Here is an 18,168-nt window from a genome sequence, read left to right on the forward strand (position 1 = left end):
GCAAGGTCACTATGCTAATGTAAATAGAGCCGTTTTGTAGCACGATGATCATGATAAATGTGAAGGCATAGCATATAATGTAATCAGAGCTTGCTTATTATTTGTTGTAAATGAAGTGGCAATAACTTGTCTTTACCTCATTCTAATAATTCCCGTGCAACACCACTAATTTAACTGAACCAAGCTTAACAAGATCTCTGAGTTTGCAGAGTTCTCTGCTTGCCCTAATTGGTTTTGGATAAACTTTACTTTTTATCTTCGCCCGCCCTTGGTCTTGGTCTCATTCCCTCCTGGGGTGTGTCCATTATTGACTCTCATTGGGGAGTTATTGTCATGATGCCCGCTCCCGGGGAGCCGGTTCAAGCCCTGCGTCCCCGAAAGCGGACATCCAGTCCCCAAGGAAGGACCCAGCAACCCCATATAGGGGCCCTTTGGACAGTGTCCTGGCGCCTATGGCGCCAGGCTCATAAAAGACATCAGTCCTGGCGCCATAGGCGCCAGGCTCATTATGGGAGTGCTTGGGTGCACTTACCTGATGCAGACCATGCTGCAGGATCCCAGCCTCCCTGAGGCCTGAAATTAACTACTTTACCTGTGGGACTAATTTACCATCCGGGCGTGGTCGGGGAAGGATACATACCTGATTGGAGGAAGGATACATACCTGGAACTTCTTCCAAGCCTATTTAAACCCCACCCGAACAGCCACACGTGCTTCGCGTTGTTCTGCATCTAGCAGCTGGACGCTCACTGCGTCTGCTCCTGCATCCTGACTTCTGCCACGCTTGCCAGCATCCTGGATCACCTGCAAAGGAAGAGCAGAAGAGGACAGAAGAAGGAAAAGTCCTTACCTGCTAAATCCGCATCCCGGAGACATCTTGCCGACAATCCTGAAAAGGAAGACTTTAATTTAAAAGCTCATTGCGTCGATCGCTGCAGCGCCGCATTCCACTCACCTTTACAGGGCGCCTCCATGTTCAGTTGCGATCATCCGGATTCGTAGTCACGCCCCAGCGCCTAGGGAGAAAAAGACCAGAACAAAAGGTGAGAGAGAGAAGGGAATAAGGAAAGATAAATCTCCATGTTAAGACTTACCTGTTGATTCATTCCCTCTTCATTTCGGGTCCGCGCCGCATCCTGGCATTTCCGGACCCCGGCCCCTAAGAGGAAAAAAAGAGACATCAGCGTTAATGAGAGAATGAAAAGACATTACCAAAAAACGCTCATTAAAGACTTACCTGATTTCTACAAGGATTTCACCTCTCATCTCGGGTCGGTGCCTGTTCCCCGGCATTCCGTACCCCGGCCCCTATGGGGAAAAAGACACTAGCATTAGTACTTTAATGCATGGACACAAGGGGAACCTCTTATCAAAAAAACTTACCTGGTAGCCAAGCAAGTTTGGTTCTCACCAATCCGAAAATCCAGTGAAGTAACTGGATACCAACGCGCCCCTGCATCAGAAGCAGGATGGAGAGCTCGTCCTTCCAGACCCTAAGGTGAGATGCTACGAGAAATCACAGAAGGGTTTCGAGGAGGGTGAGAGGGGAAAGTGGGAGGCCGATTGCATTACCCCGCAGACAGTTAATCCCCTATTTTCGCCTACAGAAGGATACTTCTGCGAGCCAGGCAAGCCAGATTTGGGAGCCCGGTCCAGTCCGTCTTCCTAACCCTGCGCACCACCTTAGAAGAGGTCACAGCAGCGCGAACCAGGCCAGCGCCTCCGTGGGAGTCAGGTGAGCATAACAGTTATCACTGCATTTTTGGGGGATGCTCACTTTCACCTGATAAGGAGGAAACTGCTTTTTCTACCCATATAGGAATGTTCCACTTTAAGGTCTTACCAATTGGCTTACATGGTGCTCCTGCAACTTTCCAAAGATTAATGGATCAAAATTTATGACCCTATTGAGAATTTTGTGGAACATGCATCAACGTTATAGTAATACACAGCAAGACCTGGAAGCATCACCTTTATCATGTTTTTACTATCATAAGGCCTTTTGAGAGGCTGTACTGACTGCCAATCCGAAAAAGTGCAAGTTAGCACAACCGACTGTAAAATATCTAGGATTTTTCGTAGGAAATGGCAGTGTCCAACCCCAAGAGGAAATGGTACAAGCAGTCCTTAAAACACCTAAGCCTAAAACCAAAAATAGATTTAAGTGCTTTTCTAGGGTTGAAAGGGTGCTATGATCGTGTCATTCCTAACTTCTCTGATTAAACTGTGAGGTTAACAGATAAGTTAAGGTATTCAGAACCACAAAACGTCAAATGGGAAGATGAGGTTGAAGTTTGTTATAACTATCTAAAACAAACCCTGTGTCATATCCCGATTCTAAAGGGCGAAATTTCTCTAATGAATTTATTCTGCAGACTGATGCCTCCCTGACAGTACTAGGTGCTGTCTAATCTCAGAAATATGATGGGTTAGAACATCCCAGGAAAAATGAAACTATATGCCAAAATTCTTTGAAGATTTTTCCCTAGGGAGAAGAACTACTCAGTCTTAGAACTCAAGCATTAGCCATCCAATGAGCCGTCCTCCACTTGAAGTACTATCTACAGGGGAGATGATTTACATTTATCACAGATCATTCCCCCCCTTGTCTGGATCAGGCAATGAAAAGAGTCCAACCCAAGAGTCATGCAATGGTTTCTGGACTTACAGCTCTACTGCTTCTCAGTCGAACATTGAAAGCGCCGGGAACAAGGTAATGTGGATTTCCTTTCGAGATGCCTGTGTGAAGCAGTCCCACCCAAATCACATAGGGGAAGCGCATGTGAGAAACCTGAGAGCTTCTCGCATCCCAATCCCGGGGGATCCTCTAAAGAGGTGGCCAGTGCAGGGCCATCGCTTTTGGATTATGACACTGGGGGCGGAATAGCAAGGGAGGATCACCTGGGTGGCGTGTCCTCTGGGACTGGAGAGGGATTACCGAAAGGCGAGACACAGTATCCCCCCTTCCAAAAACCTCCCTAGGTGACATTCCCTCATCCTATATGGAATATTGTGTGGCAGAATTCTGTTTCCCCCTGTACTCGCCGTGTTTAAAACAAACTGGTAACATTAGGATGGAGAAGTTACATTTTGAGGCACTCTACTGTTTTCATGAATGTCCCGTTTACAATTTCAGGTCAAGTCAGGCAATGAACGAACATTGTATCCACCTAAAGCCTATTAATACAACTCGGCTATATAAAAGGAGTAGCCGTATGAGACAAGGAGAACAAGTTGGAGTCCAAGCAGGTACCTGAGTCAGTGACTGAACTAGCAGGCAACTGTGAAAGCCTAAGCACCCAGATATCTGCCATCAGAGAACGGAACGCTAGATGCTGAGAGTGCATGGTTGAGACGGCTAGAGAAAGCATGGCGAGGGAGGCGTGTCAACAAGGAGCCAGAATGAGATTGCATGGAAAGCTGATTTCTAAAGAAACAATCCTTGAAAGGTACTAGTTCCCCTGGGCTATCAAGGACGCCCAGGAGTGTCAGAGGACGATCGAGGAGTCCCTGACCTTGACACAATGAAACCGCAACAGTTACGCTGATCACACCCAGTAATTTCAAAGTCATAAGGGAGCCGGGTTGGTGAAGGACAAGAAGAGTGAGAGATAATTTGTTCCAAGGGAAGGACAAGCGTAGGATGAAAGACGCGCTGAAGAGGAAGCTTCACTTGTCTGTTGTGAACTACGGAATGAGAGTGAAGGAAACAAAGTAAAGGAGTGGACGCGTGTATGTTTACACGTTGTCAAAAGACTCTGGTAAAGTGAAAGTTACTCCCCGAAAGTGCAGGAGGGCTGTGAGAAGCTAGATGTAGGAGCTAACAAAAAGCATGAGATGGGAGCTGTGCTAGACAGGAAGAGCGTGCTGAAACCCTGAAATAGTAAGGAAGAAAATAAGTTAAAGGGTACTTGTGCACGGGCCTGTGATGAACTGTGATAAAAGTGTTGATGAGTGTCAGGTGCACGATCCCATAAGTTGATGAACTGTGATAATAGTGTTGAAGAGTGCCGTGGTCACAATCCCATAAAGGCTAAGGTGTTGGAGTGGTCACGCACAAAGTTAACTAAATTGTGCGCTTTCAAAAGTATCTGATACAAAGAATTGGTGAAGTGTTAAAGTTGTGGAATTGTTGGGGAAGGGAACCCCTGTTCAATTAAGAGCAAGAGAATCTTCTGCAAAGCCTACTTATTGAACTTTGTGAAATTTTTGTCCAAGACAGAAAGCATTTGAGAAATGTTGTAAGGTGAAATTTGAACTGGAAGACAAACAGTATTAAAGAGTGCTTTTGAGTCTGGGGAAAAGGAAAGCCCAGAGAAGCCTAAAAGGAAGTGGTTGATGAGCAGTGTGCTGCATCTATGGAACTTTGTTAATCCCAAGTCGTTCAAGCTTGGGGAAGGGAGCTGTGGGACAGCTCCAATTTCATTTCATGAACATTAAGAAGAAAGCTGTAAAACAACTGTAGTGCTGTCCTGATATTATTTGTTACACCCTTTATTATGTTGTCCAAACCCCTACACAGTATCCTTCTGGAAAGTGAGGCCAAACATAGGTTAGACTCAGACATTCTTTTGATTTTGACTGACAGACTTTGTACTTTTATTATTTTTCCTTTATGGTTGAGACTACTCCCATATAGAATAGGGCCAGTTAGGCATTCATCCCAACCCCTTATCTTGACTAGTTTCAACTGTGGGTAAAGAAAGGCCATTTTAGTTATTGAAAGATAGCATTGAAAAACAAGTAATTTAACTAGATGTGAGACCCAGCTTTCAGTTGCCTTTATTTTCAAGTCATGTGCAAATCTCTACACTACCGATTTTGTGCTTATGAACCCCATGCTAGCACAGAAAAACACAGCACAGTAAGGTACATCACCATGAGTTCAGCACCACCTTGTGGAGGCTTTGAGTTTCTACTCTGCAGAGCAATGGATAAAACCTTGCACACAGACTGTGTAGATTGCATTTAGTATCACACTGTGGAGATAATCAAGACGTGACATTAGTTTGCTTGAGGCCTTTAGGCAAACGGGAAACAAGAAAAAAATATGCCTGGCCTTCCTCAACAAATTGCCTGCTATTGTGATAATTGCGACAAATGTTGCATTGCGTATTGGCTGATATTGCAAAAGTTGCTGTAGTGAATGTACTAATGTGAACTAGCATTGAGACCTTTAGGCAAAGTGGAAACAAGAAATAAATATGTTTGGGGCTGCTCGACAAAACAAACTGGTTTATACAGCGACACAAGTTGCATTGTTGATTGGCTAACATTGAAATAGTTGATGTATTTCATGTACTTTTTCAACATTACTCAATTTCTCAAGCACTAACCGTGTTTAATGCACACACATAGTCCCTCCTTCTTCATGTCAGGTGAAGAAGCTACAAGTCACAGTCCTTGAGGAGCTTTGCTAAAGGTTTTCTAACTAGGATCCATAACTTGATCTTATAAAATGTTTGATCTCTGTTCCCTAGATGTGATTGAGTCCTAAGCATATATCTGACACACATTATTAAGTCTGGGGATTGAAATCCCAGTGGGCAGATACAACCACGACTACTAACAGCATTTTAAGGAAGCTAAACACATTCCTGTTCACTAATTTGTTGGAAAATACCACACTGGGTGGGAAATTCTTCTTATTACTGACTCGCTCTATTGGTAAAGGAACCTCTTGCTGGAAAGGGGCACACACTGCTCCAAGGGGATTTCACATTAATCATAGTAACACTTCTACCTATCTGTGTTGGTTTTTAGCCAATGGGAAACTGCCAAAAACTATTTGGGACATGGAGTCTAATTAACACATAGAACCGTTGCCTCTCACTCCTGTTCTCCACTCTAATTTCTTCATTTACCATTGTATTCTGATTTGCCACCCCCTGCAAAATGTTGTCATAGATGGAGACAAAAGGGAGAGGACAGGTCAAATGCTTCGCCTTCCTACTTAAGTGGGGTTTGGACCCGTTTTACTTCATTGAATTTAACACAGAGAAGTGAAGATACACATATATCCTGGTTGATGGAAATTATCATCACACCCCATATTCTGCTGTTGCATTAAATCTTTATTAAAAGGTCCAATTCGGATTTCAAGAGGTCCCTCTACCACTTCCACTGGGGACTATAATCCCAGACCCAGTTCCAATACCCACTTTCCGGCATATTCTAAGCCAACCTGTACTTTTTAATATCTGTCAAAATTGCCCAAATCTGTACATAGTTAGACAAAATAAATGCAATAGATGAATAAACCTAGATAACACCATCTTTAATTAACTTTATCACACTTCATTTAGAAGCAGCTTTGTGTCTCGTTTATCAGCAGAGAACTGTAGTTGTTGCATGATGAAAATGAAAAGCCTATTGTTACGCTCACCTGGTCTCTGCGGAGGCGTTGGAGCATGATCGCAGCCCTCCCAGGGATGAAACTCCTCTTGTCTGTTCCTCTCTCTGCGTCTGTGTGGGAACTGCGGTGATGAGCAGTGCGGTTCCTGCGTGCATGTAAGGGGGTTATATGAGTATGCAGCCTGTGGTCCCTTACCCCTTCTCCAGTCCTCCTCTCCCTGGAAGTGGCTTCCCTGGGGTTGCACTACTCTTGAGTCTCACCTGCTGAATGAAGATGATGAGCTCTCCACCCTGCTGCTCTGGCAGGGGCGCTTGTTGAAGGGATCCAAGTTCCTTCACTGGTCCCTTGTTTCTACTTGCCCGCTTCTCTTCCGACTGTTGTAATTGTATTTGTAAAGTTTGTTCTCTGTCCTTTGTATGTAATGTCTCTTTTCTCTGCTCTCTCCCATTGCAGGTGGTGTAGCGGTGCCAGCGGTAGCTGCGGTAGAAGAAGCAGAGCCGGCAGTACGGAGGAGCGGGGCTGAGATGGTCCGACAGCGTATAAGTAGCCTTTATTGGTGCATTAGGGTGCGCGTTGGGTTTTAAATGTGGCACAATCTTGTGTTGGGTGTTTTTGAGGGTTCTAACCTTGTCTTGTCTTCTTTTCTCATTTCAGGACTTCGGCTTCGTGGGACAGAGAGCGCAGGTGCAACAGCATCGATTCGGGATCTGCCAAGAAGAGAAAGCATTGCCGTGAGATGCGAGCCAGGGTCCAGGTAAGGATGCTGTTGTTGCAGGATCACAAGGTATGTAGCTGGTCCAGGCGGCGGTGAGCGTCACATTTCACTGAGGTGCAAAGTAACGCAAAGCTTTTGCTTGAGGGATCGGTGCGTTTATATAGTATTGTTCCCGGCCACACCCAGTAGCTCTGGCCTGCCTGCTGCCACGCCCTGCCACACCCAATAAGTCAGCACCTGAAGACCAGGCCTAGGGAGCCACGCCGATGAGTCAGCACATGGGGATGCTATCTGGAATAAAGGCTTTCAGCACCTGGAAAGTTCTTGTAAAATAAAAGCACTCCAGCACTGAAGTAAAATAAAAGCACTCCTGCATTGAAATAAAGTGTGCACTGAAGTAAAATAAAAGCACACCTGCACAAAAAATAAAGTGTTCCAGCTCATATCTCTATATGAGCCTGGTGCCAAGACTGAGTCCAGCCAGGGCCCCTGTGTTTATGAGTCCCAGAGGGACATGAGTGAGTCAAGTGACCCATTGCCCCAATCACTAGATGGTGTGGTTTTTGTGTTCTGGGGCCCGTGGTCATGACCCGTATTTACATCAGTGAGCTGATAAAAAGCGGAAGCATGTGTAATGTGTATGATCCACATTTAGTATAGAAATGAAAATAAACAAATCTTACACCTACATTTTGGTAAATACATAGGCGCTTTACATCATTTCTTTCATGGTTTGTGAATGGCAGCAAAACACTAACATGTGGCTCACAAAATAAGAACAGGTTTGTGCTTCAGAAATGAAGAGCACATCTGATTATTATACGATTTTATAATTACTCACTTTTTCACAAGATTTATTCTCACATTTTCAGCTCAATAAAAGCAATGTCTAATCAATCATTGTCTCACCAAGACGGAATTTGGTGTTCCATCCTTTAAAACATTGCAAATTCAACCCAGAGGCGAAATAGCTCAAGGGATACTTGAAAGAGCAGTGTTTCCCATCTTAAAGGAAGAGGCTGATAAAGGGATAACAGAGAGAGGTGATTTGGGTTTTGGAGAAGATAATGAAAGACCAAACCAACTAAACCTCCAAAGACCAGTGAAGATCCTTCCTCTTCTATCGACCCTCCCAGGTCCAACCTGGGTCTTTCCTCTCCTCTATCTCTATCTCTGCCTGTGGTGTTCCCCAGGGGTCTAACCTCTCCCCCAGGCTGTTCAAGAAATACCTGGCATTTCTTCCCCAATGCATTGCAGCTCTCTGCCCCAACTTTCAGTGCTATGCAAATGACACCCAACTCATTTTCAGGCTCCCTTCCACCACCTCTTCTCCATCTCTCATCTCTGACTGTCCGCAATCCACGAGTGGTGTGCCACCAATGATCACTGCCTTAATGCCAGTAAGACCGAGATTCTTCTCATCGGAGTAAGAGAATGAAGCTTTCTCCTCTGTGTTTTCGCTCATCTAGTTGGTTATCTCAGTCCCGTGTCTTGGTCTGAAACCAGATTGTCTGGTGCTTAGTAAGTGGTTAATCTCCAAATAAGATTGAATCTGTAGATAGGCAGCTCTATCTAAGATTTTACAGAGAAACGGGACTGTCATAATAGGACTGTAATTAGTTGGGACGTTAGGGTCCAGTTTAGGCTTTTTTAGCAGGGGTAGAAGCCAGGCATCTTTAATGTTTAATCTTTAATGTTGGTCGGTACCGAGCGGAATTTGAAAGAGGAGTTAATGAAGGTGGTAACGAATGGGGCTAGGTTCTTAGCAGCTTCTTTAATGATGGGTGCTAGGCAAGTGTCCCCCAGGCATCAGGAAGGTTTAAATGAGGTGATGATACTTTCAGTTTCAATAGTAGAGATTGACCTGAATTTGAATTGTTTATGAGGTTTAGTTTGGTTGTTGGTGAGTTCTTGTAAGATGGCTTCTTGGGTAGCAAGCGCTATCTTGTGGAGGGAATTTTCTTTTAGCTAAGATTTTGTCTTGTAGCATGGTGATTTTAATGCATGAGGCGTTTTGGATGTTTGTGCACCAGATTTTATTTTTGGTGCATGAGTCTGCAGGTGCAATTGGGGATTCCAATTCTCAAAGTATAGTGAAGAATTCCCTAGTACTTGAATTTGCTTTTTTGATTCTGTCTTTGAAAGTATCTTTTTTAGTTTGTATGATTTCCTTTCTATATCGGTTGGTGAGGGAGGTGAGGAGATTTTTATTCTGAGTTGATGGGTTTTTTTCCAACTAGTTTCTGCCTGTCTTTTTTCTTTGCACAGTGTTTTTAGGGTGGGGGTAAAGCACGTGTTGAGATGAGCCAGAGGTTTAGCTTTGCTCAATTTTAGAGGCACAATATTGTCTAGGGCTGTGTTGACAGTGTTGTACAGATCAACTAGTTCTGAAGGATCGGAAGATCAGTTGCAGGGATTGGTAATGGGATGGAGCAGAGGTAGGAGGTTAGTGACTGGTTTATTCTTTTTACATCTGGTAAGGGCTGGTGGTGCCAATGGTTTAGTGGTGTTAGTTTGAGGGGTGTCCTGGATGGTAAACGAGATCAGGTAGTGATCAGTCCAAATGCAAGGGTCAGTGGCTGTAATACAGGAGGTGCAGTCCAAGGAGCGGCCTTTGGAGTGGGGTGGTCAGTTGTTCCTGATAGTGAGTCTAGCTTCCACGATAGTGTTTGCTTAGATGGTGGCATTAGTATCTTTAGGGTCATTAATGCCCAAGTTATAAGTGCCTAGTATGATCATTTGTGTCCCAGGTTTGACGTTAGTGTTCAAAAGAGATGTTATGTTGTCTTCAAAGGTTCCTAGAAGGCCAGGAGGTCTATAAATCAAACGCACAGTAATGTTGCGTGAAGCGGATATTCCCATTTTAATTGAGAGTAACTCCGCTGATGGCAATAGCATTGGTTCTATCTCTTTGATCGTTAGATCATATTTGTAGATGAGTGCTAAACCACCCGCTTTGGAAGTTTGTCTTTTTTTTCGAATGATAGAGAAGTTGACTGGGACCGCTAGCATCAAGGCAGCGCCAGCTGCTTTGTGGAGCCATGTCTCAGTGACAGGTAGGAAGTCTAGTTGGTTTCAAATGATGATATGAACAATTTCTGGGGCATGAGCGACAAGCGATCTAGCGTTTATGAGGCCTCCCTTAATGAGATGAGTATCCTTTGTTAGGTTTCTGGTGGGGGTTTTGCTGATGGTAATGGATATACCAGGGGAATTGGTACAGGAGATCATTTTAGGAGTGGGTACAGATTTGGAGGAGTTGAGTGAGGACTGTGAAGGCCGCGATTGGAAGCTGCTGTTTATATAGGCAGATGGTGGCTTGGACAGTCTAGATCCTAGCCTGTAATTTCTCCATTTGGTGGCGCATGTCTGGCTAAGGTTAGGTTTGTTGATGGAGCGCCGAATATGTTGGGATTCAGGGGCTTGCACATAGTTACACATAGTTACTATTGCTGCTAGTTATCTTTGGACTAGGGATAAGAGGCGGTAGGAAGTATGTGGGTTTAATTAGGTTGGAGGAAGGCAGTGGTTTTCTTACGTGTGCTATGATGGCTTTTACGTGTGCTGAAGTGTTCTTTACTTCCCTTTCTAGAGGGTGTCTGCTGCAGATGGCTGCCATGGTAGTTAGGGCAAGGAAGGCAGATAAGATGAGTGTGTATGCAGAATAGGTGGGGATCTTAGTCCTAGCAAAGGTTATGCCTTGAATATGCAATGAGGGTACAGTAATTGCACCATTGGTCAGTGTGTAGAGCGACTACTGGCTGTCCTGCACCTAAGGTACATTAGGTATAGTAGGTTTGTTTCTATGGTTCAGGTGCATTAAATAACGTGCTGGAATCAGGTGCATCCGATGGTTGTGTCTAGTTCAATGGCATCAGGTAGGCAGTGGCAGTGGCTGAGTCAGGTGCGTTCAGTGTGAAATGGTCTAGGCTAGTTCAAAGAGCACCGTAAGCAAAGCATGGTCTGATTCCAGAACACAGTAAGCAGGGCATAGGCTAGTTCAAAAGTATGTAATATGTAGGCACAGGCTAATTCAAGAACACAATATGCAGGCATGGACTGATACAAAGAGCACCGTTAGCAATGTGAGGGCTAATTCAAGAACACAGTAAGCAAACGGCGTGGGCTAGTTCAACAGCACGCAATATGTAGGCACAGGCTAATTCAAGAACACAGTAAGCAGGCTTGGACTGATACAAAGAGCACTGTAAGCAAAGCGTGGACTAATTCCAAGAACACAGATTGCAGGGCATGGGCTAGTTCGGTAAGTTCTCAGGTGAGTTCGGTATACAGATTTTTTGGCTAGTTTGGGGAGATCAGATGCACACGATACAGCGCACAAAGGTGGACAGGGGATATCTAGCATAGGGCCATAGTATTCTGGGAGCGGTCGCTGTGGATTAGGCTAGGCAAGAGCTTGTTGTGTAAAGAGTTGCCTTAGTTCATGAGGCTGGTGATGTTTGGATCTATCACGTTAGGTTGCCTGGCTGAGGCGTATGCTATGCTCATACATCTAGGGAGCCGGATGAGACTGACTGGATCTGTCTGCAGGATACGGGGGCTCACCATGGCAAACAGAGGCAAACAGAAGCCTTTATCACTGCCTTCATCCACAGGCCAGCTTCCGCCTGTCGGTGACGCCGATTGAATGATGTAGGCTTCTGGTTGCTTAGGAACGAGGTACAGCCTAGTTTTCACCCCCATCGCACTGGCCATTTTGTGTTCAGGTGTTGATGCCAAACGAAGCAAATATTTCAAATCTGGATGATGAAGAACAGGATCAAAGTGCAGCGCAGCGGCCTGCAGGTACGGCAGGCTTTGGGGGTACCTTATGAGATACGGATGGCATCAGATTCTTTCTGTGACACAGTGACATTAAAGGATGCAAGGTGGGGTGCGGGTGGCTACACCAGGCTGCTCCTGCAGCTGTGGGAGAGGGGACGGCTCCTGCCCTCGTCTGTCTGGATGGAAGGGAACTGGGTGAATGAGGAGACAGAGGCAAACAGAAGCCTTTATCCAGGGCCTTTGTCCGCAGGCCGACTTCCGCCTGTTGGTGACGCTGGTTGGATGATGTAGGCTTCTGGTTGCTTAGGAATGAGGTATAGCCTTGTTTTCACGCTGCATCATGTCGGCCATTTTGTGGTCAGGCGTCAATGCCAAATGAAGCAGATATTTCAAATCTGGATGATGAAGAACAGGATCAAAGTGCAGACAGGGATCTTCCGTGAAGCTGGAGGAAATGCAACTCTTGGATCTTAGTCCATTCTTAAATAGAATGACTCTACTATGGCTCTGGGCTACGGTACCATGGCTCTCTGCTATTTACACCATGGACATGTTGCAATTTGAACTTCCAAAATGGGGTAGCCATACTAATCGGGTCCTGATACATTTGCTTCTCTCTCTGTTGTTTCCTTGTTATGTGAAAATGTGGATGCTTTGTTCTCCCAGTGCCTCCGGCTAACAGTTTGCTGTGAATTGCAACTAAGTACCTGGCCTCATGGCACCCACAGAGGGGGTACCCATAGAGCATGGAAAAAAGGCAAGATGCCTCACTGGGAACAGCAAGGCAAATAGCCTGGCAGTACGACCAGCTCTCTCCTAACCACCCATCTCCTAGTTTTGAAGCAGTTTATTGGGTGACGCCACCTGAGGAGCTTATTATGGGGGATTCAAATATGAGAGGGAATTGACCGATAAGGGTTGGAAGTTGGAATACAAGGCAGTTTAGTCATCTCATAGCGGCAGGTTGGTGCTGGCAGGCCTTACTAAAGTTGATCTCTTTTAATTACAGGAAACATGGCTCTCCAGTTCCCTCCATGTAGAAGGGGTCCATTTGTACCAATCTATGGCCACTAGAGGCCCTATGGGATGACCATCTGGGGGGCACATTATTGCGATTGGTGAACCTCGTGAGAATCGGGGACCATGTGCAGGCGGTAGAACTTTGGTCTGATGTTAGCGGGGAGAACTGGCGGATGCTGCTCATGAATATATATTTGCACCCTGTTTGAAGCATCTGGAGGAGGTGCAGGATCTATTGGAGGTGGCCCTTTAACACTCGGCTCGTGTATTTTCAACTCGATACAGATCGGGCGCACATATCTACTTTGATATGGGGATTGGACCTTTCAGGCACATTTCTAACCAGATACAACATTACTGCACTTTTTTCCTTGTCATATATAATTGGAAACAGTTCTTTACGCTTTCCTCTTTTTCTTTTAGACAAATACACTAACTGATTCATCCATGATTAACATATGATGGTAAGTGTATTTACTTTAACCATCTTTCTATTAACAACGACAAATCACTACTATTAGCTTCACTCAGGATTCCATTATTACTTTTTCAGGTAGCTATCCTGATCTACCATTCACCAATCACTCTCATAATTTGTTCTTCGCGCATCTGGACACACGGTATGTCACAGTATCCCGTCACAGTCTATGGACCTTGACTTTTTTTGGCATATATTTATGGCCAATGAATTATCACTAATAGGGCTCTTTGTCTGTTATTTTTGTATGCTTTTGTCTATGGCCCACTACTTTTTTCCTTACCTGCTCCAACCAATCACTGCTTACCGGTATGACCTTGTTTTCTTTCTTTGTATTTTCTTTGGATGTGATGCTACTTTGCGTATATATGACTGTGCAATTTCTTTGTAATCAATGGTACACTTTTTCTTTTGTACATATTGCCATGATGATATTAATTTTTATTAATGTACAGCCTTGATAACGACCGGATTGGTCGAAACACGTACTGGCTGTTCTATGACAAATACATTCTGCATACAAGCACATTAATATGCTCTTTAACTTGGACTTTTGAAACAATTTCTGGATCTGCGCATTGCACTTGCCTTCATTCCATATTTTTTGATGTAGACCATAATAGTCTTGCCTCTTGCTTTCCTAGCCATCCTACTTGTGATCCCTGAAGTACTTCCAATGAGTATAAAATTGAAGGAATAAAACTCAATCTATAAATCTTCACAAAAACTTCAATGTCTGACCATGGCCTATTCTTCCACCTAGCCCTGCAATGTCGGGCGCATCTCAGCATGAAAGTGAGGCTCTAGCCTCAAGGCTTGGTTGCTAGGCAACTGAAGATCCCCTTTATCACCGAACATCCACATGCAGGCGGAAAGGCTGGCCAGAAGACGAAGGCCTAGACAAAGGCCCTGTTTGCCCCTGTTCGCCACAGGAGCCTTTGCCCATAACGCTAGTTGTGATCTTCGCCACAACCCGTAACTTGTTCTATAGCTGCCATTAGAGCATTGGCGCTTCCTCCCGCCAACCAGCACTACTAGCTAGGTGGCGCTAACTCAGTGTAAACAGCTGACATCTCTTTAGCACTGCTCCATGCAAGTTTACAGTGCCTGCATTGCACTCTACTTCTGCCGCTCAAGCATTATTACTCTATCAGCAAAACCTATATGCACATTTCCGGCACATTACAATGACTACCACCGAATGAACCCTCTTCGCTGCTGATGATCCTTTTGCATTATTGCACACCTCGCTCATTTCGTTGGCCACACGTATATCTGTATGCTGTCCACTATTGGCTGCACCTGCCAGATCCACTGTAGCCGAACCCGCGGATGACAGTGACCTATGCTATGATTGAATCAGCCGATTCTGCTATTTAGACTCACCTAGTCCATTGCTTGCTGTAACTACTGTTGCTATTGTATTGCTGCGTGCTCATAACTATTATTGCCATTCCTGAACTAACATATTTTGTAGCCCAACCCTTCCTAGGCTCTCTCCTGATTGTAACTACTACTGTTATCTGTACCAGCCAATCTCCTTGCCTAGCCCGACCGAGGGCCACTGTTGGATTATAACTATTGCTGGTATCTGAACCTAGGCTATCCTGTCGTCCTGACTTACCCAGACCTATTACTTGTCCTTAACTACTGCTGCCAGTCCTGAACTAGCCTAACTTGTCGCCCACACAGACACACTGCCGGATCATTACTACTGTTGCCATCTTATATCAGCTTATTCTGCTGCCTAAACTCACTTAGACCCACTGCTTGTTCTTAACCATTTCCGCTACTTTTGAACCGGCATAACTTGCTGCCCAGACCCAGTTACTCCCTTTGCCTGACTGTAAGTACTGTGCTATTTCTTGAACCAGCCTATTTTGTTATCTAGACTTACCTAGGCCCTATTACCTGATTGTTTATTTATCTGTTGCTGTTTCCTGAACAGCCTATTTTGTTATCTAGACTTACCTATGCCCTATTACCTGATTGTTTGATTATCAGTTCCTATTTCATGAACCAGCATATTTTGTTATCTAGAGTTACTTAGGCCCTATTACCTGATTGTTTGATTATCAGTTCCTATTTCGTGAACCAGCCTATTTTGTTATCTAGACTTATCTAGGCCCTATTACCTGATTGTTTAAATATCTGTTGATGTTTCCTGAAACAGGCTATTTGGTTATCTAGACTTACCTAGGCCCTATTACCTGATTGTTTGATTATTTGTTGCTATTTCGTGAACCAGCCTATGTTGTTATCTAGACTTACCTAGGCCCTATTACCTGATTGTTTGATTATCAGTTCCTATTTCATGAACCAGCATATTTTGTTATCTAGACGTACCTAGGCCCTATTACCTAATTGTTTGATTATCAGTTCCTATTTCGTGAACCAGCCTATTTTGTTATCTAGACTTACCTAGGCCCTATTACCTGATTGTTTGATTGTCACTGCGGTTCCTGAACTGTCACTTGCCACACACAATCAATGTACACAGCAGCTATCCACGACATCATGATTAGCATATGTGGCCTTATCCCGCTGCTACTCACTATGATTGTCGTTCCCAGGTTTGACTTCAGGTTACCTAATCTTGCCCAGATGGAGCATCCACTGAACACTAACCTAAGGTCTACCACAACCCCTAACCCCACGATCAAGGACACCCCCTTTCTACGGGCACTGAACACCTTCAGCCGAGATTCAAGAATTAGACCCACACCATTCCTACCTAATCTACACCCGGCCCCATCTTGGAACAGTAATGGCATACCCCTCAGCCCCACCGCGGTCAAAAATACACCTAACCAGCAGCTCACTCAGAAGCAACCTATAAAATGGGCGCTACTTAACACTAGATCCCTTGTTGCCCACGCTACTGAGATTGCAGACATAATTTTATCTAAAAATCTTGACTTCCTTACAATAGCAGAAACCTGCAGCATGCCCATCTCAAGCCCTAGAGGTCCCGGACAATTACTCTATTCTTAGAGCTGATAGACCCAATGCCAGAGGATGAGGCACCGCAATCATCTTCAGATACACACTAGACATGAGAATAGCCACCTCAGCTCCCTTCGCCTCATGCAAATTCCTATCAGTAAAATTCCAAACCTCATCTAAAAGTACTGTTACCATCCACCTAATCTACAGGCCTCTGGTACCATAGGATCATTCAAGGAAGACATTACGTCACTAGCAGCTGACAACACCAAACCAACTGCGCAAAATATTATCCTAGGTGATTTTAACCTTGGCTATAACGACCCTAACAACTTACCTGCCACATCTTTAGCTAACGCCCTGTTAGAACATGGTTTCCTAAAATAAAATACAAATCCCACCCACGAGAAAGGTAGTACACTCGATTGGGTCTCCTCTCCTTTGAGCTTAACATTAACAATCTAGAGAAGAAAGAAAGCCTAGCGGCACCACCATGTCTCACTAGAAATAAACGCAACATTACAGCTGACGCCATCTTACCTCTTGTAATACCTATACTCAATGCTCTACCCCTCACAAATGACACAAATCTGTTGTTAGACACCTCCAACGAATCTATGGTCAAAGCCATAGACACATTTGCCCCTCTAAAATGCACCATAGGGAAAACAAGAGCACATCTGAACTCCTGGTTTACCCCTGAACTTAAATTACTACGTACAGAAAAGAGGAAACTCGATACGCTTTGGAGGCATACCCCCTCTTTAGAGAACAAACCCAATTTAGCAAACATCACGGCCTCATACAAAAGTGAGAATATCAGTACCAAAAAAGAAACATTCAATGATAGAATAAACCAAGCAGGCTCCAGCACCAAAGAATTGTTCAACATCTTAAGAGAGTTGGAAAATCCCAACCCACCCACAGACACCTGCCTGAAAGATAAACCTTGGTGCACGAGCATCCAAAATGCACTCACCAATAAAATCACTGGTCTCCAGACCAAAATAGCTGACAAACGGCACCAACTAACCACTTGTAATCCAACTAGTCCGACTACTCCCGATTCCTCGCACCAAAATTCAGGCTTTAAATTCACCAATGTATCAGTGCCAGAGGTACAGAAAATGATAACCTCACTGAAACCCTCCAATTGTAAAGGTGACAGTTGCCCAGCACAGATTATAAAAGACGCGGACAGAGACTTGGCTTATTTTATCACCAAATTAATTAATTCATCATTCTCCAGCAACACCCTTCCATGCAACTTGAAGGAATCATGGTTGCTCCCATTACTTAAGAAACAAACGTTAGACCCATCTATACCCACAAACTATAGACCGATCACAACGGTCCCTTTTCTTTTAAAACTTTTAGACAGGGTTGCATATTTACAAAGATTTTCAAGATTCTTGAGACTAACAAATTACTAGGAACACGACAGTTTGGTTTCAGACCCCAACATGGAATGGAAACTGCCCTTGTTGACCTCAACAAAAGCCAGATTGATGAACTAAAAGACAAAGGCAAAGTGGCCATCCTACTCCTCCTGGACCTGTGAGCAGCCTTTGACCTGCTCCACCACAAGGTACTCTGTGACCACCTCGCATCGGCAGCTCACTTCTCGAGTTCCGCCATCACATGATTCAATCATTCCTCAACAATAGGACCATCCGTGTCTTCCCCATACCTATCGCCTGTGGCGTGCCACAAGGTTCATGTGTCTCACCTACTTTGTATAATAACTTTACAAAGCCCCTATTTCATAAACTGGACATTCTGGGTGTCACCTACACTAATTACACAGGTGACACCCAGATACACCTACCTTTATCAGGTACCTTAACACAGATGTATCTGGGATCAACA

Source organism: Ambystoma mexicanum, chromosome 2q, assembly GCF_040938575.1.
Source record: "Ambystoma mexicanum isolate Mex_15411 chromosome 2q, UKY_AmexF1_1, whole genome shotgun sequence".
Lineage (NCBI taxonomy): Eukaryota > Metazoa > Chordata > Amphibia > Caudata > Ambystomatidae > Ambystoma > Ambystoma mexicanum.